Below are 13342 nucleotides of genomic sequence, written 5' to 3'. Positions count from 1 at the left end.
TTAATTATTCATGGATATGTTTATATTCTTTTTGTAGGCTTGCACCCTTTACCTTTGCAGCTTTATTTATTTATTTGTTTATTTGTTGCTTTTGAGATTTGAGCAAATATACATGATTTTTTCAGACCACATATTTCACAGGAGGGTGTGTTCTGCATTTACAAGATTTGGTGAAGTGGAGTTAAAATACCTGATTAACATCACTTATACTGTTAATGTACTTTGGGAAGCAGAAATAATCCACCTTCATATGCTTACAGAGGCTGCTGGGTGGCTCATCCGGTTAAGGCACCATGTATGGATCAAATCTGGACTGTGCCCCATAGGGCGATTCAGGACCACTGTATTTCAGGGTGAAGTTAGGATGATTAGGATGATATTTTGAGGCCCCTAAAAAGAATAATAAAAATAATGTGTTAATTCTATCCAATGCAGGGTGAAGGGCCTTGCTGAAGGGCCAAACGGCTATGAAAATCTTGCCATGGCTACACCGGGGCTTGAACCATCAACTTGGAGTCCCAGTCAAGTGCCTTTGCCAATACCTTGTATTGTGCTTTTTACAGAGTGCTATCTTGCTTATGCTTTACAGAGTAACAGAACAAAAATGAGATAAAAACCAGGCCTGAACCCCCAAAAAACTCCCAAGTGGGCAGAATAACACGAAAATAGCCATGAGGAAAAACTCCTGTGCAATGTGAAAGATCAAAGGTAATCCAGGGTCGAGGCCTTGTGTGACTTCTGCATTCGACCCGCCGTAGCAGTGAGCCTGTGTGTAACAAAAAATGTATGAACAGCTACAGTATGTGTATCATACATTATATGTTGCCATGGTGATTGTGTAAGAAGGACAAATGCATTGCACCGGATGCCAATGCTAGCTGTTGCTCTTTTTAATTTTGTTTTGTTTATTCCAAGTACTGTCTACTATAGGTTTTTATCATTACATGCAGTCAATAATAATTGATTTAGGGCAAACCAAGTTGTAAGTATTTAGCTAATTGCAGGGTTGGGGCCATTCATGAATTCAATCAAGAATGCATTGTAAATTCCAATTTTATTTCAGGTGCAGGAATTGGGATTGAAATTGCTACCAGCTCTCAGGAAACAAAACTGGATTTAATTGGAATTAGTGGAAACCAAATTTACAGTAATTCCTTTAAATTCCATGTGAATGTGAATGTTTTGTATTCATCCCGCTCATTTGTTCAAGTGTTTCTGTTGCTTGGAATTTGATCAAATCAACATTCCCCAGATTAACCACATAAACATACATCACTTTGTTATTTTTTTATATATATATCTCATATATATATCATATCTCAGATATGTGGTAATGAAAATAATAATTCACAATTTGACTGAATTAAATTGAACTTTCAGAAATTGCAGTTCAATTCCAATTCCAATTCAATTCTATTTCCTGTAGGTAGGTAGGGTGTTCCATGTGTTATGGTAGAGGTTTCTGAATTTATCATCCTATTTTCAACCAGTTGAGAGTGTTGTCCCAGTAGTATGTCACACTCCCCTTATCCCTCCCCTATAACTTGTGACCCACAGTTTGTGCAGCTGGCCTACAAGAAAGTAGGGGCACATCATAACTAATTGACAGTTCTCATTACCACACCCAGACAGTTCATGTGAGAAATTTAGGCTTTGAAAAAAAAGTCTGAATGTACAGTTAAATGACTGAATAATGCAATTATGCTCATTTGTTTTATTGTTGCGTAAAGACAACTGCCAAGTGTCACATTCAACCACCATGTTATTCATTTAATATGACGTCTTGAACAATGTTTGGCAACCTTTCCAATTGTAAACTAGTCTCTACAAGTAGCGCACAGTCAGCACACAGCTCTAATATATAGATAAGCCACTGTATCCATGATTTCCAAGGACAAAACTATTATGAGACACTTCTAAAATGCACAGTAGCTGGACACATTGATTTTACTGTAACTACCTATATCATATTTTTTTCAGACTATAGAAAGCCCTTACAGAGGATACCTTACCGATACCTTGCTGATTTTGTAGGTTTGCCCACTTACAAAGAATGGAACTGTGTAGAATTTTAATCATAGGTACATTTGAACATTGAGAGACAGAATATCACAAAATAATCCACAATAACAACATCATATAAATTTTATACATTTAAGATCATATTTTCACATGAAATAAGTATTTGATCCATAGAACAATAGGACTTGGAGAAACCTTTGTTGGCAAGCACAGAGGTCAGACGTTTCTTGTAGTTTTTCACCAGGTTTGCATAGAGCTTGGGAGGGATTTTGGTCCACTCCTCTTTGCAGATCCTCTCCAAATCCTTAAGGTTCCGAGGCTGTCGCTTGGCAACTCGAAGCTTCAGCTCCCTCCACAGATTTTCGATGGGATTTAGGTCTGGAGACTGGCTAGGCCACTCCAAGACCTTAATATGCCTCTTTTTGAGCCACTCCTTTGTTGCCTTGTTTTGGGTCATTGTCATGTTGGAAGACCCATCCACGACCCATTTTAAATGCTCTCACTGAGGGAAGGAGGTTGTCGCCCAAAATTTCCTGGTACATGGCCCCATTCATCCTCCCCTCGATACAGTGAAGTCGTCCTGTCCCCTTAGCTGAGAAACACCCCCAAAGCATAAGGTATCCACCTCAGCATTTCCCTTCCTCCTCGGCGAGTCGAGTTGATGCCAAATAGTTCTATTTTGGTCTCATCTGACCACATCACCTTCTCCCAAGCCTCTGGATCATCCAGGTGTTCTTTGGCAAACTTCAGATGGGCCTGTACATGTGCCTTCTTAAGCAGAGGAACCTTGCGCGCGCAGCAGGATTTTAATCCTTCACGGTGTAGTGTGTTACTGATGGTTCTCTTCGTGACTGTGGTCCCAACTGCCTTCAGGTCATTAACAAGCTCCTCCTGTGTAGTACTGGGCTGATCCCTGACCTTTCTCATGATCATTGATATCCCACGAGGCGAGATCTTGCGTGGAGCCCCAGACCGATGCAGATTGGCGGTGACTTTGTGTTTCTTCCATTTTCTAATAATTGCTCCAACAGTTGTTAACTTCTCACAAAGCTGCTTGCTTATCTTCTTGTAGCCCATCCCAGCCTTGTGCAGGTCTACAATTTTGTCCCTGATGTCCTTAGACAGCTCCTTTGTCTTGGCCATGGTGGGAACGTGGTGAGCTACATAACGATGTAACGAGTTGACACAGGTGTTTTGGGTAATGAGTTGAGATTAGGAGTGCTTCTTAATGGAAAACTAACTGGTCTGTGGGAGCCAGAATTATTGCTGATTGGTAGGGGATCAAATACTTATTTCATGCAAAAATACGATAATACATTTATAAAATTTATATGATGTTGTTATTGTGGATTATTTTGTGATATTCTGTCTCTCAATGTTAAAATGTACCTATGATTAAAATTCCTATGATAAAAAATCAGCAAGGGATCAAATAATATGCAATATTATTATGCATATGCTCCTGCTGTATATGCAAATATGTGCATACAAAAATAGCTTCATTTCAATCAATATTATTTTGATATGAGGAAATATAATACTGTATGTTACAACACTTTGACCCCAATTTTCAGTGAAGCACGTCATGTGCCTGAAAACAAAAGGACAATCCTTTTCCAAGGACATCAGTCCCTGGAGGTCAATCTAACACTGCAATCAGTTGGGCAGAAACCAGGAAAAAGTTAGCCAATTGAGGCCTTTGGTGATGAATAAAATGAAGAACAGATTGTCTTGTGGTCTCAGCCCTCTCAACATAAGACACACCTTCCACAGTTTTTCAGCCAAAAGGTCACAGTTTGGTCATGTTCTGTTAATAGCTCACATATATTGGAACTTCTGGGAAAAGCAATCACGTATTTCTTGATATCATAATAATACAAACAATTGTCTAAAATGAATTTCTAAAGTTCTGTGTTCTAAAGGCTTTTTTGTTTCCAGAAAATGTCAACACAGAAATGTAGTAGAAATTCTTCACCTGAATTTACTCTTTATTATATATTCTTTATTACATTTCACATCTTATGCTGTAGCTATTATTTAGTGTAGCACTTGACGGTAAATTGCTGTTACAGGGGAAGACATATTACCAGGCTTCTGGGGTTTTCAGCTGAGGGGAAAAAATACAGTTGAAGTTATTCATCATGTTTAGGGTATCCCCTTCGCTCAGTGTCTCTCCCTATTAGCTCTGCCAGCCTTCTCTAACCTCCAGGGTTCACAGTAAGTTATGTGGAGCTCATGTACTAAAAATACAGTCATGCAGATTCATAGCAGAACAAAGGATGGAATATAATGTTGTTTTCCCTAAGAGTGAGGAAAATAATTTTTTATTCTTCACCTTAGTTCCCAAAAAACATATCAGCACATGCTCCCAAGAGATATTTATGAAGAATTCCACAAAATAATCAGCAATTTTTGGATATTTTGCAAATAACACACCACTGCAAGTATTCTACTGCAAGTCCTGGTCATTTTCAAACATAGAATGTATTCATTTGATTCCAGAAGCGCAAAGCAGTTTAAGAGATCAAGCTATTTGAAAATAATAGAAACTTCAATTTGTTTGCCCCGCCCATCCCCAGGCTCTAAATTCCCGGGGGTTATGGAAATTCCAGGTTGAATGAACGACTGCAACACAACTCTTGATTGATAAAATAAAGGCATAGTGGGGATTGTAACCAGCCAGGGAAACAATGGGGGTATTGGCACTGGGCTCGTCTCTGGAGTAGTCCTGCCTGTACTTGGTGCTGAGCGCTTTACGTCGGGAGGGTGGAAAATGACCCATTGTCTCTCTTGTCTTGTTCCAGGGCCAGAACAGCTAACCGGGGTCCGGAAGCTGTCCCAGGATGCTCTGGAGTGACAGATCAGTAAAATAACATTGTTTTCTCTCGATGGGTGGGTAGGTACAGCGGATTCTCCACCCATTTGGCTCATCATTCAAGTAATGATTTTGCTGTCCATGAGACCATGTTGTGGAGTAAGTGAGTGACTTTTCCTTTCATTCATAATAATACAGTGTGTACTGACAGTATAGAGGAATATACTATCAAAAATAGCTTTGGAGTGGAATCATAGCATTGAGTTGTGTCGCCCTGTTGGGAAATATATATTCTCAACATGGAAAAGGTTATTCATATTCAGTAGATGTTACTGACACTGTAGTTTAAGCTATTAAAATGCAACAGTGAGCAGTTATGACAATATTGACCAGTATAGTATTAGACCAGTATAGACCAGACCGGTATGTCGATGCTGTAAGTCCTGCATAAGAAACACAAACTGGGTTGCTCACTTTCTTGCTGGATTGCTGAGTTTATCTTTTTACATTTTAAATAATGTTTGTTATTATTGATGTTTTGTTTTTGCTAAGTGAACTTTGAATGCTTTTTTGGAATCACCCAACTCTGGAGATATACTGTGTTGTTTTCAGTCACCTGTATTCTTTTATTGTTTCACTTGTTTCATTGATTTGAAAAACATGGTTTCCGAGCATCACACTTTGTTTATTGATCTGGATAATTTATGCATTGGCTGTAGACTACATGCTGAAATAAGGAGACCTACATTTAAACAATTTCCAATTAATTCATCTTTTTTTTTTTTTTGTCATTATGAGGACAAAAATATGACCATATGAGAGTATTATGGCTTCTAATATTATACATTTCTGTCTACTTTATGTGGGTATGGTTTTATATGTTTTTCTGGGAAATGGTCTGAAAACAAGTGCAGTCTGTCACTCTGGGCTGTTGGTTTAGCCTGTTTTCTCTATAACAGCTACCTTTGGTCTTTGAAAACCTTTGGTGTGTTTCAACAGTCAATAAAATTGGAATGCCACAGTGGAGTGAACTTAAGTTCATCTGCAATGTCTTCCGTGAAATCTTTTTCTAACCAAAGAACATACCTCTTGCATATCTCCTTCTGCCATTTGAATTGATACTGAGATGCTTGTGTGATGCCCGCATACTGTGGGTTAATTTTTCACATTCACATTTCATTAAAAAAATGAAACTTTCATATATTCTAGATTCATTACACATAAAGATTTTAAGATGCACCTGTATAGTTATTCTGTACACTGAATCTGCCATGAAAGCAAGTTTTCTCTCTTTAAATGGTGAGGCAGAATGTCTCTTCCAGTTATAACTCCAGTGACGTTTGGCAAACTTCAGTTGCTTCGTTTTGTTTATTGTTTATATTGCCTTATTGTTATTTTTGAGACTTGGTGACCAAACGTGGTAATTCTTGAATTGTGGTCCATGGGTTATTTATCGCCTCCCTCACCACCATCATCCTTACCAGCCACAGGGGCATCACGCTCTTTTGTCCACTTCCTGGAATTTTGCAGCCTTTCCATATGTTTTAATTCCTTTGGATTATTGCCATTACAGTGCTAAGTGGTATTTATATATTTTGTTCTTACATATAACCAGACTTGTGAAGGTCAATTACCAACAGTTTCGGGCATGAGCCAGCTGGAATGAGACCCTCTTCAGTTCCCCTGTTGAAAAACCCCGGCTGTATTATATACCATAGCATCTCTAGATGCAGACAGCCAAGCGCCAGTATGCTTTTCTTACCCGTGTAAACATTAAATGATTCACATTTAGGACTGCATCTTCATTCCAATAGTGTCTGCCCACTCTTATTTAGGATGTTTGTCTCTTTCAAACTCAGTATCTGAATGATGGCAGTAATTTGAGGTGAAGCAGCCACCCGTCCAAGGTATACAAACAGTATAAAAAGCTGCCTGACAGAGGCCAAATAGACTCCCTGCCAATATTTAACTATATGGAAGAACCCGAAATAGGACTGTCACACCCACTTTTTTTTAGAATATGTTGGCAGTTTCACTACTAGTACTCTGAATAGTTCAGTAAGTATTGACAGTATCTACAACCTTCTCATTGCAACATTATGACATTAACATTATATTCATGTAAATACTGTACTAATGTTAGCTGAATTCTGCATTTAATTTGGAGCCAATTTTTTACAGGAAGTGCAATTTGAAGTGAAATGGTCTAACTCACCCCTTCTTCAATCTAGTTGCAACCATAATTTATCTCAAAAAAGAACAGAATGACAATTTTAATACAGTGAGCAGGGACAAGGTGTGCTATATCTTTGCATGCTATCATACTGCAGTGTCCTGCAAATGTACTTTTAATGTTCTCCTATTTTATTCAGACACAGGTTTTTTGATGTGGATATTTAATAAGGTTCCTCCTAATCTGTTGACACTAGTTATTTGCAGAGTCAAATGATATAAATGTTAAAAATGCTTAAGAACAAATAATAAAGTAACTTACCACAAGATTAATCAGATTGTGTTACTGGGTTGTTTCATTGTCCACACAGTCTATGTATTACCAGTGTCTGTACCAGTGTCTGTAACCAGTGTACTCTCGGCTGTATTTTCTGGCTAGCTAGAGGAAACCCCTTCTCAGGCTGTTACAAAGTGTGACATTACAAGAGAATATTAATCTGGAATGCTCCTGCCACCCACTGGCAGGAGTGGTAAATGCTTTTATTTCTTAACAGCTGCTAATGTGCAGCAATTTCATCAACAGTGTATCACCATTCCATTTTGACACTGATGAACAGTTCTCAACTCAACATGTATGTATGTCATTTTCAGGCTTTGAAAATTTGTGTCAAGATACTTAAGGAGTTAACGAAATATGTCTAAGGAACTTGTATATCCTACAAATGATAAGATTGAAGGTCAAGCTAATTAAATGAATCTAGAATTTTTGCATAGCAATGAATTCAGCAATGGAATTGCTCATTCTGAATCTATAAAAAAATACAATTCTAATGTAAGGATGATTTCAGGACAGTTTTTTTGTGTTTCATTTCATCATGCACACTTGAATGCACTGAGAAAACTCTGTGTAGGCTCAATTCAATCAATGAACTTGTACATTAGCAGGGGGCAGGCTAGAGAAGTGTATTGCACATGTGTTTACATTGTACTGATATACAATTCTACCTTAATTACACCACGTACAACTCCCTGGTTATGGGTATGCACTTTGTTGTACGTCGCTCTGGATAAGAGCGTCTGCCAAATGCCATTAATGTAATGTAATGTAATGTAATGTGTGTCGTGCATTAACACATACAGTGGACTCCATAATTATTGGCAAAATTAGCATATATTGATAAATATGCAAACAAAAAATAGTAATTGATATGATTTTTTCCTACATATGTAAATTGGAATCTTATTAAAGATTCAATTGAATCAACCAACCGGATTTAAGTCTCGAGACTGAGATGGCCATTGCAGAACATGTTGTGGTTTTTACTTAACCATTTCTGTGTGGGTTTTGATCTTTGTTTGGAGTCATTGTCCTGCTGGACAATCTACCGATAACCTGCTTCCTAGCAGAGGCAACCAGATTTTCTGCCAAGATTTTTTTTTAATTTTTTAAATTAATTGTTGCAATTAATTAATTGTTTAATTAATTGCAACACTCTCCTCCAACCCACAAGGCGGGCAATGTCCTAGACCTTGTCTTTGTAAGGAACTGCTCATGCTCCAATTTCACGGTTGCCCCTCTCCATACATCTGATCACCACTTCATCTCATTCTCCCTCCCTCTTCCTCCCCATCCTCCTCTCCCTCCTCCCTCCCACACTTCCTCAGCCCGCCGTAACCTCCGCTCCCTCTCACCCTCTTCCTTTGCCAGCACCGTCACCGCCTCACTCCCCCCTCTCGAATCCTTCTCCAAACTCCCCGCTGACTCTGCATCTGCCACCCTCCTTTCATCTCTCTCCTCCGCCTTTGACTCTCTCTGTCCCCCTGTCTCAAAGCCACCTCGCACATCCCCTCCCAGTCCTTGGATATCTGACACCCTCCGTACCTCCAGGGCCAGCCTCCGCGCAGCGGAGAGGAAGTGGGGGAAATCCAGAGACGCTTCCGACCTCATGACTTACCAGTCTCTCCTGGCGGCATTCTCTTCCGATGTCACTGCCGCCAAAGCAAAATACTATCAAACGCAAATTCAGAACTCTGCTTCTAACCCCCGGAAACTTTTCTCCATTTTCTCCTCTCTCCTCAACGCACCGCCTCCTCCTCCTCAGTCCTCCTTCACTGCTGATGACTTTGCTGATTTCTTCGATGAGAAGGTCGCAGTCATCCGCAGATCCTTTACAACCGCCGCCCCCCTCACTGTGCCCTTCCCCCCCTCTAGGCCCATCCCTTCCTTTTCCACTTTCTCCCCCCTTACAGACTCTGATGTTTCTCAACTCCTGCTCTGCCACCGCCCTACAACCTGTGCCCTTGACCCTATCCCCTCTTCTCTTCTCCAAACTATCACACCTGACATTCTCCCATTTGTCACCTCCCTTGTCAACTCCTCCCTGTCTTCCGGCTGTTTTCCGGCATCCTCCAAGAGGGCCCACATCACTCCGCTGCTAAAAAAGCCTACCCTGGATCCCTCCATCATCCAGAACTACCGCCCGGTATCTCTTCTTCCTTTCCTTTCTAAAACTATAGAACGAGCCGCTTCTACTCAACTTTCTTCCTTCTTTTCTAACAACAACCTGCTAGACCCCCATCAGTCTGGCTTCAGATCGGGCCACTCGACAGAGACTGCGCTCCTCTCCGTCAGTGAGTCACTTCATGCCGCACGAGCAGCCTCCCTCTCCTCTGTCCTCATTCTTCTAGATCTCTCTGCTGCCTTCGACACTGTGGATCACTCCATCCTCCTGTCTGCCCTGTCAGCAACGGGCATCTGTGGCACAGCCCTGGACTGGATTGAGTCCTACCTCTCTGGTCGCTCCTTCCAGGTTGCCTGGGCTGGTTCGGTATCGACACCTCGGCCCCTCGCCACAGGAGTTCCCCAGGGCTCAGTCCTTGGCCCGCTTCTTTTTTCTCTCTACACTCGCTCCCTTGGCCCTGTGATCACTGCACATGGGCTATCCTACCACTGCTATGCGGACGATACCCAACTCTTTGTCTCGTTCCCGCCGTCTGATACGCAGGTTTCAGCCTGTATCTCTGCTTGCCTGAGGGACATCCAGAGCTGGATGGACAACCACCATCTAAAGCTCAACCCAGGTAAAACTGAAATGATATTCATCCCTGCTAATACCTCTCCCCATCTGGATCTCTCCATTTCCCTCGGGGATACCACACTCACGCCGTCACCCAGTGCAAGGAACCTCGGCGTGGTGATGGACAGCAGACTGTCCCTTTCCGAGAACATTGCGGCGGTGACCCGGTCTTGCAGGTTCTTCCTATACAACATACGGAGAATCCGCCCCTTTCTCACCCCCTACTCGACCCAGCTCCTGGTCCAAGCGATGGTTCTGTCCCGCCTGGACTACTGCAATTCCCTCTTGGCTGGCCTCCCAGCGTCTGCCATCAGACCCCTCCAACTCATCCAGAATGCAGCAGCTCGTCTGGTCTTCAACCTTCCCAAATACTCACACGTCACCCCCCTGCTTACTTCCCTCCACTGGCTGCCTGTCATGGCTCGCATCAAATTCAAAACATTGGTGCTAGCCTTCCAAGCAGTTAAAGGGTCTTCCCCAGCTTATCTGCAAAAAACCATCAGACCCTACACCCCTGCCAGACCTCTTCGTTCAGCCTCCACAGGCCGCTTGGCACCTCCCCCTCTCAGAACCTCCACCTCACGCTCACGACTACTGTCTGTTCTGGCTCCACGGTGGTGGAACGAACTCCCCGTTGAGGTCAGAACTATAGAATCCCTCCCCACCTTCAAGCGCAAGCTGAAGACACACCTCTTCAAACAGCACCTCTCCCCATCCCTCCCTACCTCCCTGTGAACCTTAATTGTTGTCTCTGTGACTTGTGTATCAGTATTTTAGTTGGCTAGGTAAGCAGTGTTTGGATAGTTAACTTTGGTGACTTTTGCTCTGTTTGTTTGTTTGTTCAAAAAAAAAAAAAAAAAAAAAAAAAAATGGCCCTTGTCCTTATCTTTGTTGTACAGGTAGCAGTTGAAATTGTACTTACCTCTAGGGTCTTTCAGCGAACTTATCCCTGGTTATGGGTATGCACTTTGTTGTACGTCGCTCTGGATAAGAGCGTCTGCCAAATGCCAATAATGTAATGTAATGTAATGTAATTGTGCCACTGATCTTAAATTTTGCCCCTCGAACACTGGCAGGAAAACATCAATGACTCACCTCCATTTTATTTGTTGTGCTCAGAAACCGCTTCTTCCTGCCAGCCATCCAAAGAGTTTGTTGGTATAGAGGTGCCATTTTATGTTTTTATTCTACTTGGTGACCCCAGAACACAACCAATCTCTGCAGTTCTTAAACTTTGATCGTTGGGTTATTTATGGCCTCCACAACCATTCCATATTTGTTTTGCCTTTTAATTATTTCCCTTACAATGCTATATTGGTATATTGAATCTGTGCCCTGTACCCTGAATTGACAGCTCTTTGGGTTTTCTCATGCTGATGGTTGACAAAGGGATTTTGCATTGTTACCTCATTTTTATACTCTGGTTAAACAGGAAGTGATGGAATGACAGAAAATAGTTCCTTTAGACTAAGAGATTAACAAACGTTAAATTAAGTAAAATCGTATTGCCAATTTCACTTTATTTGATTTTATTTACAATTTTAAAAAAATTCAGAAAAAATGAGATTACTAAATAAAAAATGTTTTAACTTGAGAGTATGTATTGAAATAAAATGTATGTATGTAGTCTTTTATTTTAGTCATTATCCATGTTTTACATTTTTTTCTAGATTTTTATTAAGGGTGCCAATCATTCTGGCACCCACTGTATTTACCTTTTAGCTGTTATTTTCTTCAGCATAAGAAAATAGCACATCCAAATTAAACTCATTACATGACAGAAAGTCTGTCATGTATAGCTACATTGTGAGCAATAAGCTCTTGTGCAAGCCGTGAATGATGTGAACATGCTGGAAGAAAGTCCCCCCTCCCCCACTTTTAGAGACTCCTCAGAGAGCCAAGACATCCAGTCTCTCTCTCTCTCTCTCTCTCTCTCTCTCTCTCTCTCTCTCTCTCTCTCTCTCTCGATGATGGGTGTCTGGATGAAACTGGCTCTGCTGAGGCTCCACATGTCTCCTTCTGGTACCAGGGTCAGCAAGAATTCTTTCAAATCTGGCCACAGGTAAAGATGAGCTTCATCTATTCGCTCTGTTTCGTTTTGTTGAAGTTCAATTCCCTCCCACCACCCAAAGCATGCCTTTTTTTGTTTGTGCTTTACCAGTTGTACCCTAAAATATAATTCTCCTAATTTCTTCAGTTCTTGCAATGAAAGCTGTGATGATGTGAGCATATTTTTTTAAGAGCTGTATTACTTCCTCTGCAATAAGTTTCCTCTGTGTTTACTTCCAAACAATACAGTAGTTTTTCTAAGGCAGTAATGTAGAAACATACCTGTGGATTCAATTATAAACCATCAATTTAAAAGTATTGTTTTTTAATGTTAAATTGTTCAACTGTGTCATTTTGGCAAGGACGATTCCATGCTGTCTTGCTGGTATGAGTCTGGGAAAAGACTCAGGCTTTTAGAGCAAGGATAACAGTTGACAGCTGACGGTTGGTGTTAATGATAAGAGTGTTCATTGCCCAGGGCACACTTTTATGTTAATCAGTAACTATCTTAGTGGAGGAGGATTTTGCACAGAAGCTATATTGGTGGTCCACTGTGATATGCATGTCCTATTATCTGTGGAGTAGTGGTGGATCATTTCACCGTTGTGCAAACCATAGTTGAACCTGCAGGATTTCTGTTAATATAAAGCATTGTGCTAATGAATTCCAGAAATATTGACATTCATTAATTGAAGATGCATGTATTCTTTTTTTGCATGTAGCAGAAAATGTCATGGTGACTGGAAAGTATTTTGCTCAAATTATGTAATATAAAATCTCTTGAAATACTTGGTATGGTATGGTCTCATTCCTGGGTGGGCAAGTTCATTTTTGTTCACTTCCAATGGTCTTTTGTTTGTATGAGGATACTGATGAGTATATGTATTGAATTAAAAAAAGCAATATTTTTACCAATACTTTTTATAGACCAGATGTAACAATAGACAAAGTATTAGTGACCTTTTTAATATATTTTTACAGGTATATTGATAATGCACACCTGGTGAGTTAGAAATAGAGAAGACATCACCTACTATTAGACTGCAATAAAAGGCAGAGAATTAGTTTTACTTTTCTATGTTAATTATTTTAGTAAGCTGATGTATAACAACTTGAGCATAGATTGGGAAAATGTGTATTCTTGTAATTAATTTCATTTAGTATCGTATAGTAAGTCTCTTTTGTGGCATTTTCTGTACCTTGTTTA

General features: G+C 40.5%; 1 protein-coding gene across 1 annotated transcript in view; it reads left to right on the top strand.

The window, feature by feature from the left end:
- Window positions 1-583: 583 nt before the first annotated feature.
- The window catches only part of gjc2 (gap junction protein gamma 2), a 28389-nt gene continuing 15630 nt past the window's right edge, over window positions 584-13342 (top strand). The window contains exons 1-2 of the mRNA XM_061254070.1: window positions 584-708; window positions 4827-4996. The gene's annotated coding sequence lies outside the window, so the exon portion shown is untranslated. The remainder of the gene's footprint in view (window positions 709-4826; window positions 4997-13342) is intronic.

The sequence above is a fragment of the Conger conger genome, chromosome 9 (genome assembly GCF_963514075.1).
Source record: "Conger conger chromosome 9, fConCon1.1, whole genome shotgun sequence".
Classification (NCBI taxonomy): Eukaryota; Metazoa; Chordata; class Actinopteri; order Anguilliformes; family Congridae; genus Conger; species Conger conger.
This window is presented reverse-complemented; position numbering and strand designations above follow the sequence as displayed.